Below are 11767 nucleotides of genomic sequence, written 5' to 3'. Positions count from 1 at the left end.
GGTTTTAATGATGTTAGCTTGCATTGACCATATTTTATCATGTTTTAGCTTGGTCAATTGCATGTAATGAAATGTCCCCTTTAAGCATGATTTAAATGTTTTATGCATAGCTATCATACTAGGTACATTGTTTTGTATTAACACATACTCTTGCCTACATTACCTCAAATGTAGGGTCCGATAGTCAGGTTTCTCAGTTTCATGGCTAGTGGTTGATTACGAGGTTCCCGAGCTTTGGTGAGTCCTCATGCTTCGAGGACGGAGTTCTATTGTTTCAGTTTTCTTTCTTATTTCCAGTTTTGGACATGATGTATAGGCTAGGCCCAATTTCATTCTATTGTATTATATGGCTATTGAGACAAGTGTTTTAGACTTCTGCTTTTCTTTTATAAAACTATTGGACTTGAAATGGTATATTTACTACTTTTGTTCTATTTCTTATGTTATGAATGCTAAGTGGCTTGTATGGGGTCTCTCGGATCCTATACACCATGTTATATCTAGGGTGTACCCCTGGGTCATGACAATCTTCCTCCTAATTATATTGCAAATCATATCCCTTTTCTAACTCTACTGACTGGTTATCCTCTTCCTCCCCTAGATCTTCTACGATCTTTATCCTTTCACTACAGTTCACTCTTCCATTCAATTGTTGTTCCTCAGTATCTTCAATAATTTTTATGATTGTTTTAGAACCTTGCATTGCATCATCCTTGTCCACTATCTAATTCTCCTCTATATGAATGTCATATTGTTTTATTAACTGACACTACTTGTCTTTAGTCACTAGGTACATGTTGTTTCCTCAGCAAATCTGCATTCCCACTTGAAGCATCACAATTCTCCTCTGCTATAATATTCTGATTTTGTGTTAATTTTTCCTTGTTCTGATTATCACCTCCACTTGCCCCATTATTTATTCTATCTTCTTCATGTATGACCTCCAATGCTAAGTCCAATGCTAAGAATTGATTTTGTGAATCAATATTTTCCCTGTTATTATTTGACACTTGTGAATTTTGAGTAGCTTTTGCTTTCCCTTTCCTAGTGATCACTCTGCTCCAGTCCTCCGGGTTGCCCACAATCTTCCCACTGGTTAATCTTCTAGGAAAAGAACAAATTGCTTATTGAGACTTATACTTCAATTGACTAGAATTGTTTTTCGCCTATACGGTTGTTGTTTGCTCCTTATTACTGTCCTCTTGTAACTTAGCTAGTTCAGGATGAATCATCCTGCACTTATATCTTCAGTCATATCTATTGTAACCTTGAAGCTTACATTCATTTCAGTATTTGTGCAAATGATCATACTGGATGTTTACTTTAACAGTCTTGATAGTGCCAAAAGCTTCATTTTCAATGTCCATCCTCACATGATCGGGTAGATTACCCATCAAATCAACTAAAACATATACTTTAGCGTAACTAGGCCTTGTTTTATTTATTGTTGCCATGTCTAGGTGTATAGGGGTCCCTACGGCAGATGTTAAAGAAAATAAAGCCTTTTTAACAAAAAAAAGGTAGGCAATGAATTTGGAAAAGATATCCAAGCCATAACTACTGTAGTTTCTTCTTCGGCAGTGAACTTTGAGTCATCTATCCAAGGTCTCAGCTCATATGAGATATCGTCCTTGGACTTAATGTAGAATGCAGCCTTAGATGTTAGTTGATGAAATCCCCCTTTAAAGATAATCTAATCAGAACATGCATGTTCCTAAAATATCCAATCTGATAATCTCCTATGATGTTACATTATGCAAGGATCATGGTTTGCAATTCATCCAACTCTGACCATCCATAGGAAAATTTTCCAACAATAGCGTGTTGTAAATTTTCAATTACATCCATTTGGTCCACTTCAGATTCAGACCATTTGATGTATGGCTTCACATGTAACATTGTAATAGGTTTAATAGCAATTAAAGGCAACTCTCTTTTAGGGAACACATGCTTATTATTCAAAACAGAAGGTTGTAAGAACTTTGTATGGATTGGGGTTATTTGGTGTAGGTAATTTGGGTTGTGCGGCTAAAAGGGTCTGGTCATCCACTGCCGTAGATGGCTGATCAATGGCTGAGGCTTATCGTGACCAACGACACTTACCTACGATATGAGTGTCTACGATCGTCGATAATATAGTAACCCAACCAAGGGTTGGGGTCGTGTCCCAAGGGAGAGGTTTTGAGAATTGATAGAAAAATAAAATTACATTCTAACTAGTCGTAGCTAGAGATATTAACGAACAAAAACATAGTAAATTAAAGGGGCTGACATGAAAGTGTCAAATATCAAAGGGGGTTTTGTAACAAGTGATAAAACAGCAAAATAAACAAGAAAATCAAGTATGGGGAAAGATTCTTGGGGTGTGACCGCAATACAAGTTGAGATAAATTGTTGGGTACATGCTTTCGATAGGACATTTGCAAAATAATAGTGACTAGGCTAAGCTTTAAATGGAAATAAGTTCCCTCTCGGGAAACTTACCTCGTTTCAAATGCGTTCCTATCGAACACCCATTCGCCGCATGAAGACCAGCCTACGACATACCCCACTCACTCTCTCGAGCTAAGTGTTATGATATGGGACTAGGTCTCACCCTCTCGGGTTGAACCTCATGTCGACCCACTCCTTAGGCCATCAGTCTAGTGGTTTTGGTTTCCCGACCTCCCTCTCGGGCAAGCCGTAAACACATAGGTGGCTTTGTATTTTCAACTACAAACCCTTTAGATTAAACCACAACCACTAGGTGAAATCACCATTAAAATACATCTAACCTATCAGCAAACAAGACCTAACAAGAATATCAACCCATATTTGCTAAATCACACCCCAAGAATGGGGGTTTTTAGCCATACATCAAGAAATAAGAAATTATATCTAACATGATAATGAAATCAACTGGGTATAAGAAATTAAACCTTGAATTAAGCAAAGGAAAATAAATAGAGAAGACCCACTTTCAACTTGGGGAAGAAGAACTCCTTTCTTCAAGTCTCCACAAAACCCTCTCCAAACTTGAGAGAAAAATATCAGCTAAAGTATGTTCTAAAGTGAAAATAATAATAATAATTGTTTCACTCTCCAAAATCTCTTAAGACTACAATTCTAAATAGTATTTATAGTTTTCACAGATTGTGCTGTGGAGGATTGTTCGGCGATATTAGTCGAGATCGCCGATGAACTCGGCGATACGCCCTTTGGTCAGCTCATCGCCTTCAGTGTCTTGCCTTTAGCATCCTCGCATTCTGGATCATTGGGCGGTACAATACTGCTTCGCTGAACTGATCGGCGACTCGTCGACTGCTCCTTTCCTCGCCTTTTGATCCACTTCCTTCAAGGCTTCGCATACTGGAACGAAGGGCGGTTCATGTCATTTTGGCGACTCGCCAAGTTAAACTTGGCGATCCGCAAGATTCCATTTCTTGTTCTTTTCAGCCCTATTTGCTCTGTTTTGCGCCTAAGTGTCCATGCTTCCATTAAAACTTCAAATACCAGAAACTTCAACATTTTAATTAGGTATTAAGATAAAACAAGAATTCAAGGACACTATTTCCATTAAAATAAAGCCCTAAATTAGTCCAATTTGTGGACTCATCAGTGGCCGTTGCGGCCATGATTGCTAGATTCCGGTAGGAAAAAAGATTTCTAAACTGAGTGGGTTCTGCCTGAAGAGTGGTATAAGAAAAAAGAACCTTAAAAACTAAAGCGAAAAAGAAAAATCAAATGGGTGGGCGATAGGAATGTGCATTGGTCGGTTCGGTTTGGTTTTATGTATTATCTCTTCGATTTATAGATTTTCAACTTTTATATACGTTAAACCAATAACAAAATTAATAAGACATTTTTTATCGGTTTTAGTCCTTAACGGTTCGGTTTTCAGTTTTACCGATAAGAAAATACTTATAAAAACTTAACGCGACAACACAATAATGTAACTTTACAAGTGCTCATAAAATAGAAATAATAACAAACATGAAAAGAACTATACAAGTGTAACACAAAGAGGAATTAAGTGGAATAAGGTTTTTACTTTAGATTTTGACGTTTTGTTTAATGTGAAGTTGTGAACTCAAAGTCACTGTAAAGTGTGAATTGAAGGCTAAAGGATAAACAGTAAGTAGTAATGTATTGAGATTAATATATAATATTTATGTAGAAGTAAAAGTAGTAAATTACTAGTCTTTATGGTTATCGATTTGCCCAATAACCAAGTATTAAAAATTAATACCGAACCAATAATCCGATAATTTTTTTATAAAACCATAAAAAATGGTTAACCCAATAACATTTTTTTGTTCGGTTTATCGGTCAGTTCGATTTTTGCACACCGCTAGTGGGCGAGAATACTTGGATGAATTGGTTCACCAACTAATTGTCATTAATTTTTTTTGTGCTTCAATTATCCATCATTCATAACCTTCATGTCACGCCCCAAACTCAAAGGGGCGCAACTGGCTCCTAATGCCAAAACTCAGGCCTGAGCTGACCCTACTGAACCATTTGCTACTAGCGCATGGCAGCCACATGCAATCAAGAAAACAATCAAGTATATTTTGGTTTAAAAGTAAGCCCTCGGTCGGCAAGGCCCCTGTCAACAGATCTATAAAAGATACAGCTACTCTCAAGAGTTCATATAAAGAAATAGCCAACTAGCATAGATATCCTGATTGGGCCGTTGAAGCCACCATGTTCTCTATACAGAAACTAAAAGCATGTATATATCAAGTCAATACATCAAACAACTAATAAGCTGAGCAAACCAACAAAAAAAGGCCAGCATGGCCATCACGTAGGTATACACCCCACACACTAGTCTGCAAGCCTCTAAGAGTAGTAAAGATTGGCGGGACAGGGCCCCGCCTACCCATAAAAATATATACAACAAAAGCTAACAAACCTCCCAACTCTGGCAGCTTCGGAGGAAAGGGGCAAGCCAATCGGATAGAAGTCAATATTGTTATTGAGGAGGTCTATTGGGTCATCTGCCGGGACCTGAAGGCATGAATGCAGTACCCCCAAGCAATGGGCCATCAGTACGAAATAATATACCGAGTATGAAAGGCAATAGATTATGAGTAGGTATCCTTACATACTAGAGTAATCCGATAAATAAATCAAGGATATGATAAGTGTACTGACATGCTCCTAAATCTAAAATTATCAAAAATAATAAAACAACAACCTAACCATTCCCCCATAACCTCGGCATGTACAAACAGCACACAAGATCACCTACCCAAGCCCACATAAACCCAGAAAGTGCCAATCAATCTATATACCCCTATCGGTAGTCCCCAAGCCACATAGTTAGTCACATAGCCCTCTTAGGCATTAATATAGTCCCGTAGGCAACACATAGCTCTCTTAGGCATCAATATAGCTTATAGACAACTCATAGCCCTCTTAGGCAATAACATGGCCCTGTAGGCAGCACATAGCCTTCTTAGGCATCAATATAGCCCCATAGGCAACTCATAGCCCTTCTAGGCATCTATATAACCCCGTACGCATCTCATAGCCCTTCTAGGCATCAATATATCCCCGTAGGCAGAACATAGCCCTTCTAGGCATAGATAACATTCATGCAGCTAACCACAATAGCCCCAAGGGCAACAATAACAATCCAATAGGCTAAAAGTGAGCAATTTAGCTATGAGCAACCTATACGAATAGCCTCTAAGTCGTTTTCAACATAGGAACGCTACTAACTGAATAAGAATCCCGATAAGGGAGAATTATATCAATTCGAGCAGCCAACAATCAACAATAATGGCTACAAGTATAACAAGGATAACAACCCAATTACATTATTCCTAAGATTTAAGGAAACATGCCATAAGAAGGGAATAGCCTTAACATACCTTTTTCGCTGAATTCACGTGGCCTAACGGATTTACTCACAACCCGCTCGATACTACAACAAGGCAGGACCATAATCAACACACAAGAATAGAGGATACCACGATAATCTAATAAAAGATATGTATTTCCATCGCAAATTGCTATTTGCGGCTTATTAAAGCTCAAATCAATGAAAGATGGGTCTTACCTTGATCTAAAGTTCGTAATACACCTCAAAAACTTAAAATATGTTCAAACCATTGTTGTCCCAACACCAAAGTATGATATGCTACTAAATCGATAATATAAATTATACCATGTTGACGAGCTCAACGCGTAGAACAACTTTCGTCAAGAACTTGAGTCGAGAAAATCTATAATTTTGTTGATCCTAGAAGTGGGTTTTCTACGTTTTCTGGTTATTCACCGGAAAAAAAGAAAAAAAATCGAAGAACGATATATAAAAAGTTCCACTGACCAGGGGGACCCACCTCACGTGCCTGCTTGTGCAGTCTCGTGAAAACGCAAATATCTCCCTATTCTGAAGTCGTATGAACGAACGGTTTGATGCGTTAGAAACTAGACTCGTAGACCTTTAATTTTATGAGTCGTGGGACTCATAAATTATTATAGATTGGGAGAAAACCTCCAAAACATTTGACCCAAATTTCTGAGAAATACTTTAAAAAGGAACTTACGATAACTTTCGCCTAACTTTTTATTTTGTGACTTACCTAACTTCAAAACTTGAGATACAACCCTTGAACACTTAAAATATGACATACCACATCATTCTTAATTTATTACTCACCCTCTTTTTCTTTCCACGAAGGTTCGAGTTAATTTAGACATTTCAAAAAGTTGAGATGTTACATCCTCCCCTTTTAGAAACATTCGTCCTCGAATGAAAAATCTGAGTCACGCGGTTAAGTCCTTAGGAGTTGCCAAAATTTAGGCAGAGTATCCTTTGTAAATGAGACTATCTAGGAACCTGAAACGCTGAAATTCTAACCTAGGCGTCTCATAGGACGAGATAAATAGCTAAGCACTATAGCACCACAATAACAGTGCGAGAAAAAATACGACGATAACCACAACAATAATAAGCATTAATACAAAAATAAGATAGGTATCTTACGTCACTGAACTAATATAAACTGATATGCCATCACATTGGGGTATGAAACAAGTGAAGATATGTGGACCTCATGTCATCGTCTGCTTCCCAAGTCACCTCTTCTTTATTCTTATTTCTCCACAATACTTTAACTGAAGCCACCTCTTTGGTCCTCAATTTACGGACCTGTCGATCTAATATGGCAACTAGAGTTTCCTCGTAGGATAACTCCGCTGTGATTTGAACATCCTCAATTGGGACAACCCGAGAAGGGTCTCCTACGCACTTCTGTAGCCTTGATACATGGAAAACTAGATGAACAAATTCTAGCCTCGAAGGAAATTCTAACTCATAAGCCACTCGTCCTACCCTCCAAAGGATTCGGTATGGCCCAATGAATCTTGGACTAGGCTTGACTTTTTTGCCAAATCTCATAACACCCTTCATAGGCGAGACTTTTAAGAATACCCAGTCATCAACAAGAAACTCTAAGTCCCTTCATCGCACATATGATTATGACTTCTATCGGCTTTGAATTGTTAGCAACCTCTCCTGACTGAGCTTAACCTGCTCCATTTTCTGTTGTACTAAGTCGAGTCCAATCAACCCTGACTCACCTACCTCAAACCATCCAATGGGTAATCTACATTTTCGCCCATACAAAGCCTCATAAGGTGCCATCCCGATGCTGGAATGATAACTATTATTGTATGAAAACTTAATAAGAGGCAAGTGGTCATCCTAACTTCCCTTGAAGTCTAGCGCACATGCCTGTAATATATCCTCAAGTGTCAAAATTGTGCGCTCAGCCTGGCCATCTATCTAAGGGTGAAAGGTTGTACTAAGATTAACGTGTGTCCCCAGTCCTTTCTAGAAGGACTTCCAGAAGTTAGCGGTAAATTATGCTCCTCTATCAGAGATAATAGATATTGGGACACCGTGTAACCTAACAATCTCTCTAATATAGAGCCTTGCATAGTCTTCGGCTGTAAAAGTAGCCCTGACTAGTAAGAGGTGGGCTGATTTTGTTAGTATGTCAACAATTACCCAAATAGAGTCAAATTTATGATGCGATTGAGGTAATCCTATAATAAAATCCATATTAATTGCTTCCCACTTCCACAAAGGAATGGCTATCTCCTAGACTAGCCCGGCGAGCTTTTGGTGCTCAACCTTCATCTGTTGGCACTTAGGACACTGTGCCACAAACTCAGCAACATCCTTCTTCATTTCGTGCCACCAATAGATCTCCTTAATATCATGGTACATCATTGTAGAACCAGGATGATTAGAATAATGGGAATTATGTGCCTCTTCCATAATCTGATGATGAAGCCCTGCAACATCCGTAACACACAATCGACCGCTATATCTCAGGACTCCATCTCCTGCTATATCAAATGCTAAAGACTGCTGATTCTAAGCCTTGGCTCTAAGCTACTCTAAGATAGGATCCTCTTGTTGCCATGCTTTTACCTTCATAACTAGAGATGATACGGTTGTGTCCTGAATTGTGACCCCACTATCGTCTGCCTCTAACAATCTGACTCCCAAGCTAGCTAACTGATGAAGCTCTCGCACTAGCTCATGCTTCTCAACACCTAAATGGGATAAACTACCCATAGATCTTCGACTGAGGGCATTAGCTACCACATTTGCCTTTCCTGGATGTTATAAAATATCCACGTCATAGTCTTTCAGTAACTCAAGCCATCGACGTTGTATGAGATTCAACTCCTTTTGTCTAAGGATATATTGAAGGCTTTTATGATCTGTGAAGATGTCAACATGAATGCCATACAAATAGTATCTCCAGATCTTTAACGCATGCACAATTGCAGCTAACTCTAAATTGTGGTTCAGATAGTTCTTCTCATGCTTCCTCAACTACCTTGAAGCATATACGATAACTTTACCATGTTGCATTAGAGCACATCCCAACCCAACACCAGAAGCATCACCGTACACCGCATAGCCTTCTGAACCCTCGGGTAATGCTAGAATTTGTGTTGATGTCAACCTGTCCTTCAGCTCCTTGAAACTATGCTCATAAGCCTGAGTCCACTGGAACTTAGCTACTTTTCAAGTCAGCTTTGTTAATGGTGCTGAAAGTGAAGAAAAACCCTCTACAAACCTTCTATAGTACCTAGCTAACCCTAAGAAACTACGAACCTCAGTCGAAGTCATGGGTCTGGGCCAAGTCTTTACGGCCTCAATCTTTTGTGTATCAATCGTAATGTCTGCATCTGACACTACAACATTTTATGTCTACAACCACCCTAGAAAAGTGTGGCCTAAACTATGAAAAAGTGTTGCCTTTGATAAAATGCCACACTTTTTTACTTTAAGCCGCGCTTTTCCAGGGGTGGCCGAAAGAAGCGTAACCTTAGAGTTTAGGCGACACTTTTCAAGTGTTGCCTTATCAGCTACGCTTAAAAGCGTAGCCTAAAAGGCAAAAAGGCCACGCTTTGCAGTACCTCATAGAGCAGCATTTCTATCTCATACAACTACACTTTCAAGAGTGGCCTTTGCTTCCTTATTGCCCACGATTTTAAAGTGTTGCTTTTTTTATCTTATGTATGACAACACTTTGAAGTGTAGTCCTTGCCCATGTGCATACCACAATTTAAAGTCCTATGGCTACACTTTTAAGTGTGGGAATATTATTTTGGCTATAAAATATTTATATGCCACAATATCTAATTAAAAAACACCAATATTGTTTTGCAATAAATAATCTCAAGCATCAAATTAGCTTAATACGTAATTCAAATATATAGATTTGCAATAAACTTCAAAAGATAGTATGTCTTATGTACAATACACATACTTATAATGCAATATTCTAAATATGTATACACAATAGTTCAAAAAATACTCTTACAATAGTTCAATATATTCTAGCAATGAATATATTTCACAAAATCAAATATAATGTATTCAAACTTTTACAATAATTCAAAAACTCTTCATCATCCACTTCAATGAGATCAGATTGACTTGTGGCGACCCTTCAAATTTCATCACCTCCATTTCCCTACACATTTAAAATAAAATTAAAAATCAAAACAAACCATGTACAATAAATCAGATTGCAACAGTTATAGAAGAGGCAAGAAGTTCTGTTGGAGTGAAAAGGCAAGAAGTTCTGTTGCAACAGTTATCGAATTAACTGGCCAGAATTTTCTGACTTCAGACAGTTATAGAAGAGCTCAACTCTTTCCAGATTGCAGCAGATTGTAGATTGTAGATTGCAGATTTGTAGATTTATAGCAGATTGCAGATTTACAGATTTATAGCATATTGCAGATTTGCATATTTATAGCATATTGCAGCTGCTATATAAGAGTAATATCCAACTCCTAGTCCACTTCAGGCCAAAGAACAGGGGCAGCAGGAGAAATATCCAAAGATACTCTAATGCAGACTTGTAAATCAGGATAGCAGTCGCACCAAACAAAGCATGGAAAAAGAGGAAACTCAACTCCAACAACACCAAGACACTCTACTGCAGATAGGTAAGTCTCATAACTATGATCCTAATCAAGTAAGTGACACTAATTTTGAAACTGTTGTAAATGAGCAAGTCAGCCAAAATGCTATTCCTTTGAGCCAAGATCAGAAACAGGTTCAAAATGCTACAGCTAACAAAAATGATCCTAGAAACAAAGGAAAACAGGTTGTTGTTAGTGACATACCTCAACAACAAAGTGAAAAGTACACACAACTCATAGACTCCAAAGATTAGCCATCACCTGCTTCAATTAAATGTCTTACTGTTGTCCTTGAAGGATTGTGTTTGATTGCCAATTTCATGTTAGTATATTGTAGTAGAAGTTGTATTAAATTAGTATGGGATGGCCTATATAGTATGTAAACATCACCGTATCTCTCTTGTAAATCTTGTGATCGCCTTATCTTTTTCTTCCAGTTTAGACACCAGGTTCAGAAACTTTTCCTGTATTCATCACCCAATTAACATTTAATAGTCGACAGAAATTACTAGTACTAAAAATATCATGAATGTTACAGTAACATGCATATCCTACAGTACCATGAATCTCTCTACTTCCTCACTAATCAAACATAATTAAGCCCCACCTCTCCATTTCCCCTTCTTCCTAACCAGAAATAAAAACTCAGAGAACCATAAAGGGGAAATAGTGCATTTTTGACGGATTAGATTAGAGACATCAGAAATGATTGAGTTGGGTATCTCAAATGTGAGTTACAGCATAATATGAAACTATGGAAGTGTGAGTTGCATCTAATTCCACATACATATAGGTTGATTAATTAGAATACCTCCATTTTTGCCATGAAATCTGAATTGGCTATCATTAATTGTTTCTTGCCCTTTTCCTGCCACAGAAACAGAACATGAAGTATAATTACCAAACGGGTTAAGTATTAATTTGGAAACCACTCAAATGACAAACTTTTGGCTTTTGTAAATAAAAACCATTGATGGAATAGCTTTCCTTGAAGTTTCAATAGCTTTGGTTTCTTGTTGCTTCTTCATCAATTCAAGCTCCTCAATCTTTCTGCTAAAATAAAACACAGCCATAGATGTTATATATCACCAATGTAAAAGCTTAAAATTACAGTATAGAATCACCAGTATATTCACCTTTTCAGCTTTCCAACTTCTACTTCTAGCTGTTTAAAATAGGAAAGGATAGAGACTTTTTGTTTGTTCATACTTGTTGTGCTTACTCACATTAGTTTTTGTTCTCTATTTAGTCAAATTTATTTTATAGTTTACCCCATCTTCAATGTAAAAGTCAACTTTTGATAAATTCATCACTT

Source organism: Solanum tuberosum, unplaced genomic scaffold (genome assembly GCF_000226075.1).
Source record: "Solanum tuberosum cultivar DM 1-3 516 R44 unplaced genomic scaffold, SolTub_3.0 scf00111, whole genome shotgun sequence".
NCBI lineage: Eukaryota > Viridiplantae > Streptophyta > Magnoliopsida > Solanales > Solanaceae > Solanum > Solanum tuberosum.
Note: the sequence above shows the minus strand (reverse complement) of the source record.